We start from the raw sequence: 12527 nt of genomic DNA on the forward strand, positions 1-12527 counted from the left end.
CCCTGGCCCCCGGCCCCCCTCCAGGAGCCTGGCTCCCGAAGGGGCAGAGGGAGCGCGTTGTCTCAGAAAAGCACCTCCAGGGAGAATTTCTTTTGTGCTGTGGCTATTTCAGCAAAGTGGACAAGGAGCATAACAAGTGTGGAAAGATGACCTATTTTGTACAAAAGCTGACTATTTCCCCAGATGCCGCGTGCCATAGTGGCACAGAACAGGTCTGCGAAACCCAGCAGGGTGGCCCCGTTCCGAATGCGCAGGAGGAAAGCTCAGTCAAAGCAGATGCCTTTTTCCCTCCAGCTTGCAAACCTTTTTCCGGCCATGGTGTTCAGCTCCCCCCGCCTTACCTGGATTCTCTGATGCCTTTCCCAGCTGTTGACATTTCTGCAGAAAAGGGCCCACAGAGCGAAATCTCCTCTGGTTTGGCAGGAATGTTCCTGTCTGCCTGTGGACCACTGCTTCCTCGCCCCGCAGCTTTGATGAGGTGTTGTCTGGGTTCATTTCAGCTGTGAGTTTAGCAACACCAAGGTAACAGCCTCAAGACACAGGGGAAGCCATTCAGAAACTTCCTGTTACATTTATGTAAGTGGCAGTCGGTCGGATTTTATCTTCCAAACAGAGGTAGTGGAGGCTGCCCCCCCCCCCCCCCCCCCCCCCGGCAGCAGGCAGCCTCCAGCTCCTCAGCGGCTGCAGGCACCAAATTGCTCCACCAGGGTCCAAGACTGCTTTGTGGGAAGGCTGCCAGAAAGAGCCCGCAGGGCCCGCTGGCTCCATAAGGCCTGCAAGCTCAGCACTGGGCAACCATGGTGCGGCTGGGAAGCCTGCCCGCCCCCCCCCCCCCCCCCGGCTGCCTGCCTGCAAGCCGTTCTGGTAGAAGGGAACAGAGACCACCTCTTCCCCCCCGCCCCCCATGAACAGCGTTTGGCACGGAGTGGCACGTCTCAATTTGGGATTGCAGAGTTAAGGTTTCAGTGGTTTATTCCAAAAACAGTCAAGGCAGAAGTGTGCCCCAGGCCCTCGCCCTTGCCCAGTGCCCGATGCACGGTAGCTGGAACTCTGCTGCTAATGGAACGAAGCTTCAGACTGTTGCAAACCGGCTCTGGCTCCGTCCACCGCAGGCTTCGGGGCTGAGCCTTTGGTGCAGACTCCTGGTATGCTCTGGTTCGTTCCTGGAAACACTTAATGACGGCTCCCTTCACGGGCAGGCCCTTCCGAAGAGAAGTAGATTGCCAAACTATGCAGTTTGAAAAGCGAGCAGCCCACGTTTAACTTGTATGTGTGGTTATTAAAGTAATATTTACTTTTCGATGTTTTCTCAAAGGCATACCCGTTAGTCTAGCCCCTCTCCTGTCCCTCTCACGGAGGCCTCCAGAGGGAGAGACAGTGCTCAGAGCTGCTGAAGTAAGGGGAGGAGACGCAGAGGTGCTCGTGAGCTGTTTATGGGAAGGAGGAAGGAGAGCCTTTAGCCCAGGGTCTGCGCTGCCCAAGAATACCCTCTGTGACCTCTGGGGCAGGTGATCATCCTGAGGTGCTGCTCCTAGTACCTCCGGTGTCTGGGACCACCACCTCCGACTGGCCCGTTCCATCTCTGCGAGGTCCTTCCTTGTCCAGCTGAGCTCATGTTCATACCCATCCAGCCATTTGGGGTACAGATGCGTTCCATCGGCCAAAACGTGCCAACTGTTCAGCCAACAGTTCTCTCTTGCCCACAGAAGTGGGGTGAGGGGCTTCTGCTAACTCAGTGCTGAAATCCTGAGAAGCTCATGTCCCTTGCTGTGCCATCTTGTACCCTCATCACACCGCCACAAAGCCCACCTTTGATCCTCACGCGTCCGCCAGTAAGAATTTCTTCTGAAAAATACTTAGAGGTGTACAGAAGGATTTACCCTCAGGGATGAGCACTGCTGCTGCTTAAAAATAATACTCAGAGAAGGGGTTTGGGGGTGGGTCTCCTAAATGCCCAAAACAAAAGCAAAGGGTTAAATTTTGAAACATTCTTACATTTGATGCCTTAACTCTTTAGGCATCAAAAAATAATGATTTGGATAAAAAGGTGTGGGTGAATGTTGTTAAGTGACAACCAGAATGTGCAATGTGTTCGCATTTAAAAAAATATCCAGGAACACCTGGGCGGCTCAGTCGATTAAGCGTCCGACTCTTGATTTCCACTTAGGTCGTGATCTGAGGGTTGTGGGATGAAGCCCCATGTCAGGATGTGTGCTCAATGTAGAGTCTGCTTAAGATTCTCCCTGTCCCTCTGCTCTTCCCCCTGCTTGCACACATGCTCTCTCTCTCTTTCTCCCCCACCACCGTAAATAAAAAATCCAAAGGTCTGGAAAGGTACCCACCAAGGTTTTCACCAGACTTTCCTGCTCTTTTCTTCTTTTTTCCTTCTTTGCAGTATCTCATTTCTGTATGTTGGCAAGTGTTACTTTTATAATAAAAAGTTTGGGGGCACCTGTGTGGCTCAGTCAGTTAAGTGCCCAACTCTTGGTTTCAGCTCAGGTCATGATCCTCGGGGTCCTGGGATTGAGCCCCACGTCAGGCTCCACACTCAGCAGAGTCTGCTCCAGGATTCTCTGCCCCCCTCCCCCTGCTCTCTCTCAAACAAATAAATCTTAGAAAAGAAAAAGTTTAGACCCTGAGCTCATTTGGCATGCTCTTAGTAAGCCGTGCTGGGCCCTGTGATCACCTTGCCTTTTCTCAGTGCTCCCAAGCCTCCTCACTCCCAACAGGCTTCCGAATTCTACTGGAAGTCACTTCCAGGCCACAGATCAATAACTTTCCTATGGTCCTTTTAGAAAATACGGGGTTTTTTTTCCTTATTGTCCAGTTACTGGAACCTCCTGTCCACTGATGTACCCCCAAGACCACTGACCACCAGTCTAACGCTGCGGTGGAACAGATGTGGACTGGGTGTGAGAGCCCTGCTGCTTGGGCCATCTCCTCACCTGTCTTGTTCCTCACACCCCACATTACCATGTCACTCTTCTTGTTAGGGCCTGAGGATGATTTTCCTTGAAAGAGGCGATCGAAATCAAAGGGTATGTGCCTGGTTTGGCTCACTCTGTTATCCACGTATGTTAGAGTTGGCAAACCACTTTTTCTTTTTTTTTTTAATGTTTGATAAATGGCAGCTCATGGGCTCACGCTCCCCCGGCAACATTCTAATGGGCGTGTCCCACTTAAGACCTTACCTCCTGGGAGGTGTCTTCTTGGGCCATGTTGATTTTCTAGATTCTACCCCAAAGCCCTACTCCTGAGAGTCCTTGTCAGGCTTTTCGGGGGCTGTTAGTTTTCTTCTTAAGAATATCATCTCTGTTCTGGGGACGCCTGGGTGACTCGGTTAAGCAGCCAACTCTTGATTTCAGCTCAGGTCATCATCTCAGGGCCATGAGATTTAGCCCCGTGTTGGGCTCCACACTCAGTGCGGATTCTGCTTGAGATTCTCTCCCTCTGCCTCTCGCCCCCACCCCTGGCATGCTTGCTCTCTCTCCACCTCTCTTTCTCTCTCTCTCTTAAATAAATAAACCTTAATATATATATATATATATATATATATATATATTCTCTGTCCTGGAAAGTCTTCTGCTCTAGTCCTGAATGACAGCCTCCTACACTTTTTGTTCCCCATAGAATTATTTTAGATGTCTAGATGTCTGACCATTTATTTCTAGTCCAACTATTCCAGAAAGATACAAGGCAGTTCCAAAAATACATGTAACCAAATGAAAATGGAAGTGAAAAAATAAGAGCGAACAAAAATATAGGATAGAAAAGGAGGGTGAGACTGTGGGTGTGGTTTTGGACAAAGCGGATTCTGGATTTGAATCAGGACAGTCTCTCTATGGATGAGATTAAAACCAAGCTGGTTGCTTGGGAAGAACCTAACTATTCCTTTTATGGAATTCTTCCTCATAAAGAGGGCCCTGTACAAGGCTGTGGACAACCGAACAGCCACTTTTCAGTGAGTTTGAGGACGGCCTGGGTGCCCATGTATCAGGGGATCTGCTCGTGTTTGAACCCCTAACATGCTTGGCGGTTGAGTGAGAGGTTTCTTAAATGTTCTTGTGTTGGGTGTCACATGTCTTAGGGACTGGAGACATGGGGGATGTCAGGAATGAGGGGCTCCCTGGACTCCGGTCCAACCTGGAGGACGCACCCATGTCAGAGGCTCCCCGTATGGAGCAGCTTAGCCCTGAGGTGCTCAGGATCGCTTTTCCTGAGCAAGGAGTGTCGCTATCTGTCTTTAGGGCGGTTTTACTTAAAGAAACAGGATGCAATAGGTATGGAAAACCATGCTGTGCCATTCTTTTGTTTTGTTGTTATCAACTGATTTATATCTCCAAGTGAAGATTTTTTTTTTCCCAAAGAACTTATTTTTCTCCCTTTTGAAAAAATTGGCATAGTAGTGTAAAATAGTAGAATTAAGCAAATGCACATTGGAACTGGCATGTAATAAAACCAAAAATCTCAAACAGCCTATGAATTCAGGTTGAGCCACAATGTAAAAACACAGTGCAGGAAGCTGAGGGGTCCGGCTTCCCTTCCCTTTCGTCCGTCGGCAGATTGCCTTGTTGACATCTTCATTTATCCACCAGCGTTAGGCTGACCGTGGAATCGATTGCCCACACCGTCCCTTCTGAGAGTCAAAGGGGCTCCCACTTGTACCCGGACAAAAGCTGTAACCTGGAACTGTCCCAGCAGACAGGGTGGGGTGGGGTGTGGTCATCCTGCCTTTAGCTTTCTCAATCTTTTCATTTTTTCCAGTGTTCCTTCTGATGGCTGGAAAAGCCCTTTTATTGCCCTCTACAGCTGTTCCCTCTTAAAAACCAGTCCCTTTTCAAGATGTTGGGCCAGGACGCCCGTGAGCATGGGCAAGCCTGAGTCCATGGGCTCGTTGCTTTGGCTCACAACAACTTGTGCAGAGAGGAGGAGGATTTCCTCTGAAACAGAACCGTGTACGAGCCGTGTGTAACTCTGACATCAGACCAGGAAAGCACAAAGCAATTAAAAATAATTAATGATTTCTGAATATCAGCCTTCTGCATGCAGTTTTAATCTAGTCCTCATTTAAATTGGAAGATGGACATTTAATTATCAGTATTATGAAATTCATGATTTATATATTTCATCCAATTGGATAAAATTTCTGCCACCAGCTCTTCATCTTATTACCAAAAAAAAAAGAAAGAAAGAAATCTGTATATATTACGGTGTGATCATTGAAAAACTCCTCTGCAATACACCAAACAATTATAAACATATTTTCCTTTCATTTGTAGTGGTTACATTATTTCTATCTTTTAATTAGGGAGGGGGAAAAATCTCACCTGGAAAATTGGAAGTAAACTTAATACTTTCGTGATCGTAAAGCATGGCCAGGCTGGAAAATGAAGGCTAAAAGACTGAAACAATAGGGTGCTTGAGAAAGACTGGCTTTTTTTTCTGCGTAAGGTGTTCTAACCCACAGCTGCTCCACGCACAGCGTTGACGGTGTTCTGGCAGAATCTGTGTCTGTGTTTTCCATGCGCGTGGCTGTGGTTCTCCTTTTCCCCTGCGTTCGGGTGAGTGTCAGCGTGCGTGGGTTGAGTGACGATGTTACTGATAACCGCAAATGAGGGAACCCCAATGTCTTCCAGCGGAAGCCCCCATAAGTAAAACTGCCAGGCAACCTCTGCATTCGCAGGCACCTCCCCACCCCCGTGGCCTTTGTCCTTCATGAACGTGTTCATGTGGCTTACATGGCCTTGCATCCAGACCCCTGCCTCCCTTTGCCCTCCGCCGAGGATTTTCAGAGCCACCAAGGACTGGTCGGAGACTTGGTGGGGGAGCGTGGGGGAGGGTGGCAAGAATCCAGGGGGGAGAGAAGCATCCGTTTGACACAGCCACAGATAGTAGCAGATGGGGGAAATTCCTGAATGAAGCGAAAAAATATTTATAATAATGGCGCTCAGATCAGGGAGGAAATAAGTCATTTTAGAGGCATATAAATTTTTATCATCACCTCCAACAGCCACGCGTCCCTTGTCTATCCATCTATTCTTGCCCTGACTGACAACAAAATCGAGTGCAAAGAGAAATATAATAAGAAAAAGAAGAAATGAATGGGAGCGGATGGGGAATTGATCGCATCGTGTATTTGTAGATCCTGATGTAAAAGGTGCAGTTGACAGGTGGCCAGCTTCGCTCTGTACACAACCATGTGTGTGCTGTCAGGCGCACGCACGCTGCCTTGTTTCGATTGATGAATTGCCTGCTTTCTTGATTAAACCTTCCGTCACTTAAGAAACAAAAAGCCTGTGTTTAGATGGCAGAGTGGGACATGTCAAAAAAATCTGCCTCCTTTACCTTTGTGCAGATGTTGGGCACAGACTGTAACATGTATTATTAAAATGAATGTGGCATTTACTGTGCATTATTCCTTTCCTGGGAGAAAGGACTATAAATTATATGCTAATAATAAGCTTTAACCCTTTCGAAATGCAAAAGATTTAAGAGTGCAAATATTCATGTAGGCCTGGCTAATTGGATGTGCTTTTATACATCCGCCGTGATGGCTGTGTCACTGAAGTTAATGAACAGCGTGTGCGGGCAAACACACAGGGCGCTCGGGGAACGCTCGCCTCCTGGAGGTGTTCTGCTCTGCAGGGGCCTCCTGTAGGAGCTCCCAGAGAGAGAGACACCCCGAGCCCCCTCCGCTGTGCTCTGGATCATCTTACTTCGGATCAAGTATGGATGCACAGCCATGGCTAGTGGCCCCAGCGAGTCTCCTGGAGCCGAGCGTCAAGGGTGGTCCTCTCTTGGCTTTCCCTGCATCCCTGTTTTCGGGGCTGGCTGGGCTGAGGCTTGGCAGTACCAGGCATTGGTGCCTCGCACTTGTCCGTCTTCCTTGACATGGCTCATCTATGCTCAGTCCAGTTGCCCAGGTGGCAGACTCATCTCCCCAAAGTAGAACTCCGCAGAGCAAACCTTCACCAGCCTGCCCCAGTCCACGGCCAGTGGCGTTATCCACACCTCACTTGCCTGGCAGGGAGGCTGTCTGGTGGCTAGGCTCTACTTTTCCAGTGCCTTCTCTCCATTTCTCTTCACCTGTGCTCCCCACCACCTCTGTCACTCCTGGGTCCTCACCTTTCTCTCTTTGTGCCTTTTCCCCTGCCAGTCAAATGGCCCAGATTGAACTAATTTCTCTGTGGATCCATCTTTGAGGGCCTGTCCCCAAACTGCCTCTTCCAGGAAGCTTTTCTGAGTCCCTTCTGTGTGGGGCTGCTCCCTTCCTGGTGAGCTCCCACACTGCTTCATGCTGTGTGAGCACTTTGAGGAAGGAGGCTGCCTTCAGTCCTTTTTGAATCACTCCTCCATTCGTTTAGCAGACCCTGAGAGCTTCCATGCATCTAGCCCCATGTTCCCTCCCGAGGACCACAGGAAGCCGGTGGAAGAAGGGTCAGCAGCTGACCGATGGGGCATTTGGAGTCCGAAGCACGCGTGGCCATCCCACCAGAGCCTCTGTGAATGACCACACGGGTTGCGCACCACACAACACACGTGAACGGCCCCCCGCCAGGGCCTTGCCACGGTCCTGCGTGACGTTGCCTTGGGCAAGTCACTCGAAGCTAGTTATTCATAGCTGTGAAATGATTGGCTAATGACTGCCACCTTCCCAGCACAGGGGGGTGTATCTGGATCTGGGGTGTATGAGAACATTTTGTAAGTCGGGAAGCAGCGTAGGAATGGCCCCCTTCTCTCCACACTCACCTCCCCTGCAGGGCTGTGATCAGAGCAGGAGCCCAAAGATTTGTGGAGAATGATCGCTCAGGACACACTGGCTCCTGCCCAGCATGGCCTTCACCTTCTTAGCCCTCTCTTCTATAGTTTTATAGATAAGATTACTTCTCTGTCATCAGCGTGCTTGGAGAAAATCTCTGCCTCAGTCCAAACAAACTTGCAATAAAGGCTCTCTGGCCTGGCTCAGCTCGGCACCCTCTGCAAACTGAGATACTCTGTCACGCATCGTCACTTAGAAGTGGGCTATTTTCTGTGGCTGGCAGCCCACAAGCCCTCTCTCAGGAGGGTGACAGAATGATGGCTTGGGGCAGGAAGGAGAGGAGTGCTTGGCAGAGTGAGCCGGCAACTTCTATAAAATCTTCCAATGTGCCTTTGGTTTTTTTGGAGGAAAAGTACTTGGGTAGGGGGCGGAGGGACTGCTTTCTGCCCCAGGCTTTCATTTCTGCTTCATCCTGTGCTCCGTGGGTAGGAGAACGTTAAGACTTTTTCCAGTTTCGTCATTGTAAAAGAAAAAAAAAAATTATTAGGTGACAGATACTTCGGTGCTCTTGAAGGGTGGCCACCCTCCCACTGTGCTTTCGTTCTCTCTCTGGTTTCTCGGCAAGGCCAAGATTAGGCAGCGTTGGTTTAATGGCCCATGTCCCCCACTCAAACCCAAGAGCAAGGCAGCTGAGGGGCAGTGGGAGGACCCAGGGCAGGAGCCGGGAATGCCAGGTTCAGGCCCCATTCTCCCACTGACTAGCCCCGTAACAGCTTACTGGATCTAACTGCCTGAATCTCCCAGTGTCCATAATGGTCACAAGAGCATCAGTAATTTAAACAGAACAATATTTCCCGGAAGCTTCCTGTGTGCCAGACATGGTCTAGTATCTAAAGTGGCAGCGATCATACCCACTTCCCTGGGTTGAAGGTGCTGTGGGAAGGAGCCTCGCAGGGTGTGCGGATTGGGTGCCCAGGGTGTCACTAGCAAATGTGCAGCTACGGCCCAGACTTCACAGGCATCCCATCCAAACACCGCCTTGACCGCGAAGACCCTCAACGTGGGAACAACTCAAGAAAAACCAGCTTTCTGACACCCTTCTCCCCGTGTGCTTATCGTCCTTGTCTAGTTGTCAAGCAGAAATAGGCCTGCATTTGCCCATCCTACTTCTCTTCCTGGCAGGCTGCGTGCCTGGGAGCCAGCAGGAGGGTCCTTTCTGGAGGCCTGGTCGGAGAAGTACTGAAAACAGGGGGAGCACACTTAATCCCCGCTCTTCGTCTGCTCTTAGCCTCTCTTCAGAGGCTTTCTCTGGGCTGAATGAAGTAGCCTGGCTGGCCAGACCTGCCTCAGGGCAGATGACATCAGATCAGCCTTCCATTTCTTTTTCTAGCTCTGTCTCTCTCACGATAATAGACTGGCTTAGCGGCTGAGAGGGGGAAATGCTATAATTAAGGCAACTTCTTTAATTTAAACACATTTAGGGAGCTGAAGTTGTTTTTGCTTTTATTAAAATGGATTATATTAATTTATTTTAATAGTACCTAACCTTCTTCCAGCACTTAGCATGTACAAGACTCTGTAGTAAGCACTCTGCATACATTTTGTCATTTAATCGAGATAAATCCTTACCAAGAAAACCTTACAAAAAACCTTTAGGGTTTGTATCATTACTACTATAATCTCTACTTTATAGGTATAGCACAGCTGCTCAAGCCTTATAAAATGAATCTCTCTTATATAAATGTTTATCTTTATAAATATTTTTATTTTACAGATAGAAAAAAAATGAGGTTTTGAGAGGTTTTGGTCTTTCCACAGTTCTACTGCTAGTAAGGAGAAGGGCTGAGGTTTGAACCCAGGTCTCTCTGATCCAGCTGCTAAGCTCCAAATCCCCGAGCCAAAGATGCGGCTGAGGTTGCATGTGACCATTTCCTTCCCCTCGTCAAATTGAGGTTGAGAATGGCACCCACACCTAGAGTGAGTCACGCTGGGACTAACTTGGGATATTAGGTCTCAGCGTTGTTTAATACTCAGACGATTCCCTGGACCATCCTCTGGCACCCCATCAGCGTGAGGCCCTGGACACTGGCTGACGACAACTCCTGAGTCCACAGAGCATCTGGAACAGTGGGCGTGGCTCCCGTTGGCTGTTGCTGGGCAGAACAGTGAAGGGATGAGCATGCAGCGCCCGCACTTAAGCTGAGTGGCCCTAGGTGAGGGGCTTACCCTGTCTGTGCCTTAGTTTCCTTATCTGTTAAACGGGGACGACAGTGGTTTGTTGGTGAGGCTTGGAATCATGCCTGGTACGCGGAAAGTGCCATAGGTGTGTTGCTATGATTGTAATTGTTCCATAGCCCCTCCTCCCACCACTTCTCAGAGCTTTCCTGACCAGGAAAGAGAATATTCCAGGATCCTCAAGGAACCTCCTCCCCATCAGTAGGTGGGGCTGCCACTGCTCTTGCTGTTGGAGACCTTTGTCTGGGGAGCTCTGGGCATCTGGATATCCCCTTACCATGGTCTTCTCTTAGCCCTGTGGTGACAGTGGGTGGCCCAAACCCACCACTTCACCTATCGGGACTGAACCTTAACTGTTCTCCTCCTGACCCAGCTGTTCTCGGCTGTGCCCATGATGGGTCACTGGTTTGAACGGACAGTCCCCTTAGGGCCTCCCCTGCTTTGAAGCATCATTGTCTGGGTTGGGCCTCCTAGGATACATCCAAGCCCGAGGTTCCCGAGCCATTGCAGACCCTGTGCGTTCCCTGTCAGAACCCAGCCCACATTCCCCTCCTGCCTGGTTCCAGCTCCCCAACTTCTGCCATCGCCACTGCCGCCGAGCACCCCAGCTTCAGCCTTGCTGACTTACAATGGTAGGCATGGGGTCACATTCCAGGTGAGTGTCGGAGGCACTTAAGCTCCTGATGGCTTAATGAGTGAAGATGGGGGCGTTGGCAGAACCTGGGGAGGAGTTGGACAGCCACATAGGATTTGGGGATGAGATCAGAAGTTACCCTTCATCACACCATATAAGCCTCCTCACTTTTGTGGTAGAAGAAATGCATTCATTTGCTAACATTAGGACAAAAGAAATTGTGATCTGAAGCCACCTTTCCTGTGGACAGAATACTTGAATCCATCCATTGTCGTGCGTTCGGTGTTTGCGCCCTGAATACCCAGTGCATTTCCCCCTCTTTTTATTAATAACCAAGGATGGTCCTCACCTGTTTATGTTTAAAAAAAAAAAAAATCTCAGTGCTCCAGCCTAGAATTTGGATGGAATATATTTATCACTTTTCCCAGAGAAGGAGGCTCCTTCTTCCTCAGATTTGTCTTTTGATTGTCTCTAAGACAATGAGCGATGCACAACTCTCATTCAAGGCTGAGATCCTTTGTCAGAGAGCGGTTTCTCACGCCTGACTTGTTTTATAGCATGAACGATCTCATGATCCACTGGCGTGACAACATCCATAATTTTGAATGAGAGAGTAAAGCTTGCCTCGTTGGCCCTGAGCATTGCTTCTGGTGATACACTTAGAGGTACTTACTCGCTTGCTACCTAGAGGCAGTGAACACACCCATCTTTATGTTCCATTGCCCTGCGTGTTTACCTTGAGTATGCCCTGTGCTAACAAAACGCGCGTGTCACTCCTGTCAGAAGGTCCTTGGGCTCATGAATGACAGAGTCCTCATTCACCCTTATTCTGCCAGAGACGGTTGTGCTGTCTTCTTTGGCCATAGGCCTCTTGGCTGTTGATGCCTTCCTGTGAAACTTTGGCCATCCGATTGGTTTCCCAGTTCTAAGAAAATGGATCCATCTTTGGTGGGACCAGCTTGTTCAGTGCCGGGTTCTCTGCTGGAGTGGAGGATCCCTTCTGGGCGGCTAGCACAAGGATGCCTCTCACGCACTGGTGTGTGCCTGACCCCAACCCAGGGCCTAGGGGGCAGGAGGCACTCAAGGATCTCTGTTGTTCAATTGGTTCTTGAGACCCACCCTTTCTAGCTGTGTGACTTCGGACAGTTCCTGTGACATTTCAATGCATTTTCTCTACTGTAGTTTTGAGGATCAGAGATAATGTTTGTGAAGTACCTAGTACTGAATGAGCACCCCAGAAATTGTAGCGGGTAGGACTGTCATAAATACTGTTATTCCAATAAAGTGCTGCTTATTATTCTGGAAGCACTGGTCTTATTCATCCTACAGTTTGACGCTACCAGCCTGCCCCATCCCCCACCCCACCTAAAAATGCAATCAGGGGAGGGAGCAGCTGCTTCACTAAGGAAGAACCAGAAGGGAACTCACACCTGAAGGGACCCTGCCCGGTACAGGGGACTTTTTGGCATAACATAAGGCAAACCCTCCATCCCAGGTCAGAAATCAGTAACTGCTTGAGATGTTAGTTTACTACTGGGTCAAATAATTTTAAAAACAAATCCTCAACATTTAAATCGGCCTCTGATTTATTCCTTCTCATCAGATTAGCTGTGATTGAGAAAGGATCATAGCTGTGTTCCACCCTTGAAATGGTTTGACTTTGTCTTTGTCTTTTGGTTTGTGGCTCTTTCTTTCCTGCCCCTCCTATCTCAGGACACTTTAGGGGGGAGAAAAAAAAAGGAAAGAAGGGAAAAAAAAAAAACCACACACACACAAAACCCAGCCCTTTCCTTGCCCCAGAATCCTTACATATCTGTGAGCCAGGACTTGGCTTAAGGGTGCATCAGAGTCCTACCACCCACGGAGCACATCGCCAAGTCTCCTGCTCCGAAGCTCCCT

General features: G+C 49.3%; 1 protein-coding gene across 10 annotated transcripts in view; it reads left to right on the forward strand.

Annotated features, from left to right (window-relative positions):
- Nucleotides 1-12527, forward strand: part of MVB12B (multivesicular body subunit 12B) — a 263743-nt gene that overhangs the window by 183132 nt on the left and 68084 nt on the right. The window lies entirely within an intron of this gene.

The sequence above is a fragment of the Phoca vitulina genome, unplaced genomic scaffold, assembly GCF_004348235.1.
Source record: "Phoca vitulina isolate PV1807 unplaced genomic scaffold, GSC_HSeal_1.0 scaffold21, whole genome shotgun sequence".
Lineage (NCBI taxonomy): Eukaryota > Metazoa > Chordata > Mammalia > Carnivora > Phocidae > Phoca > Phoca vitulina.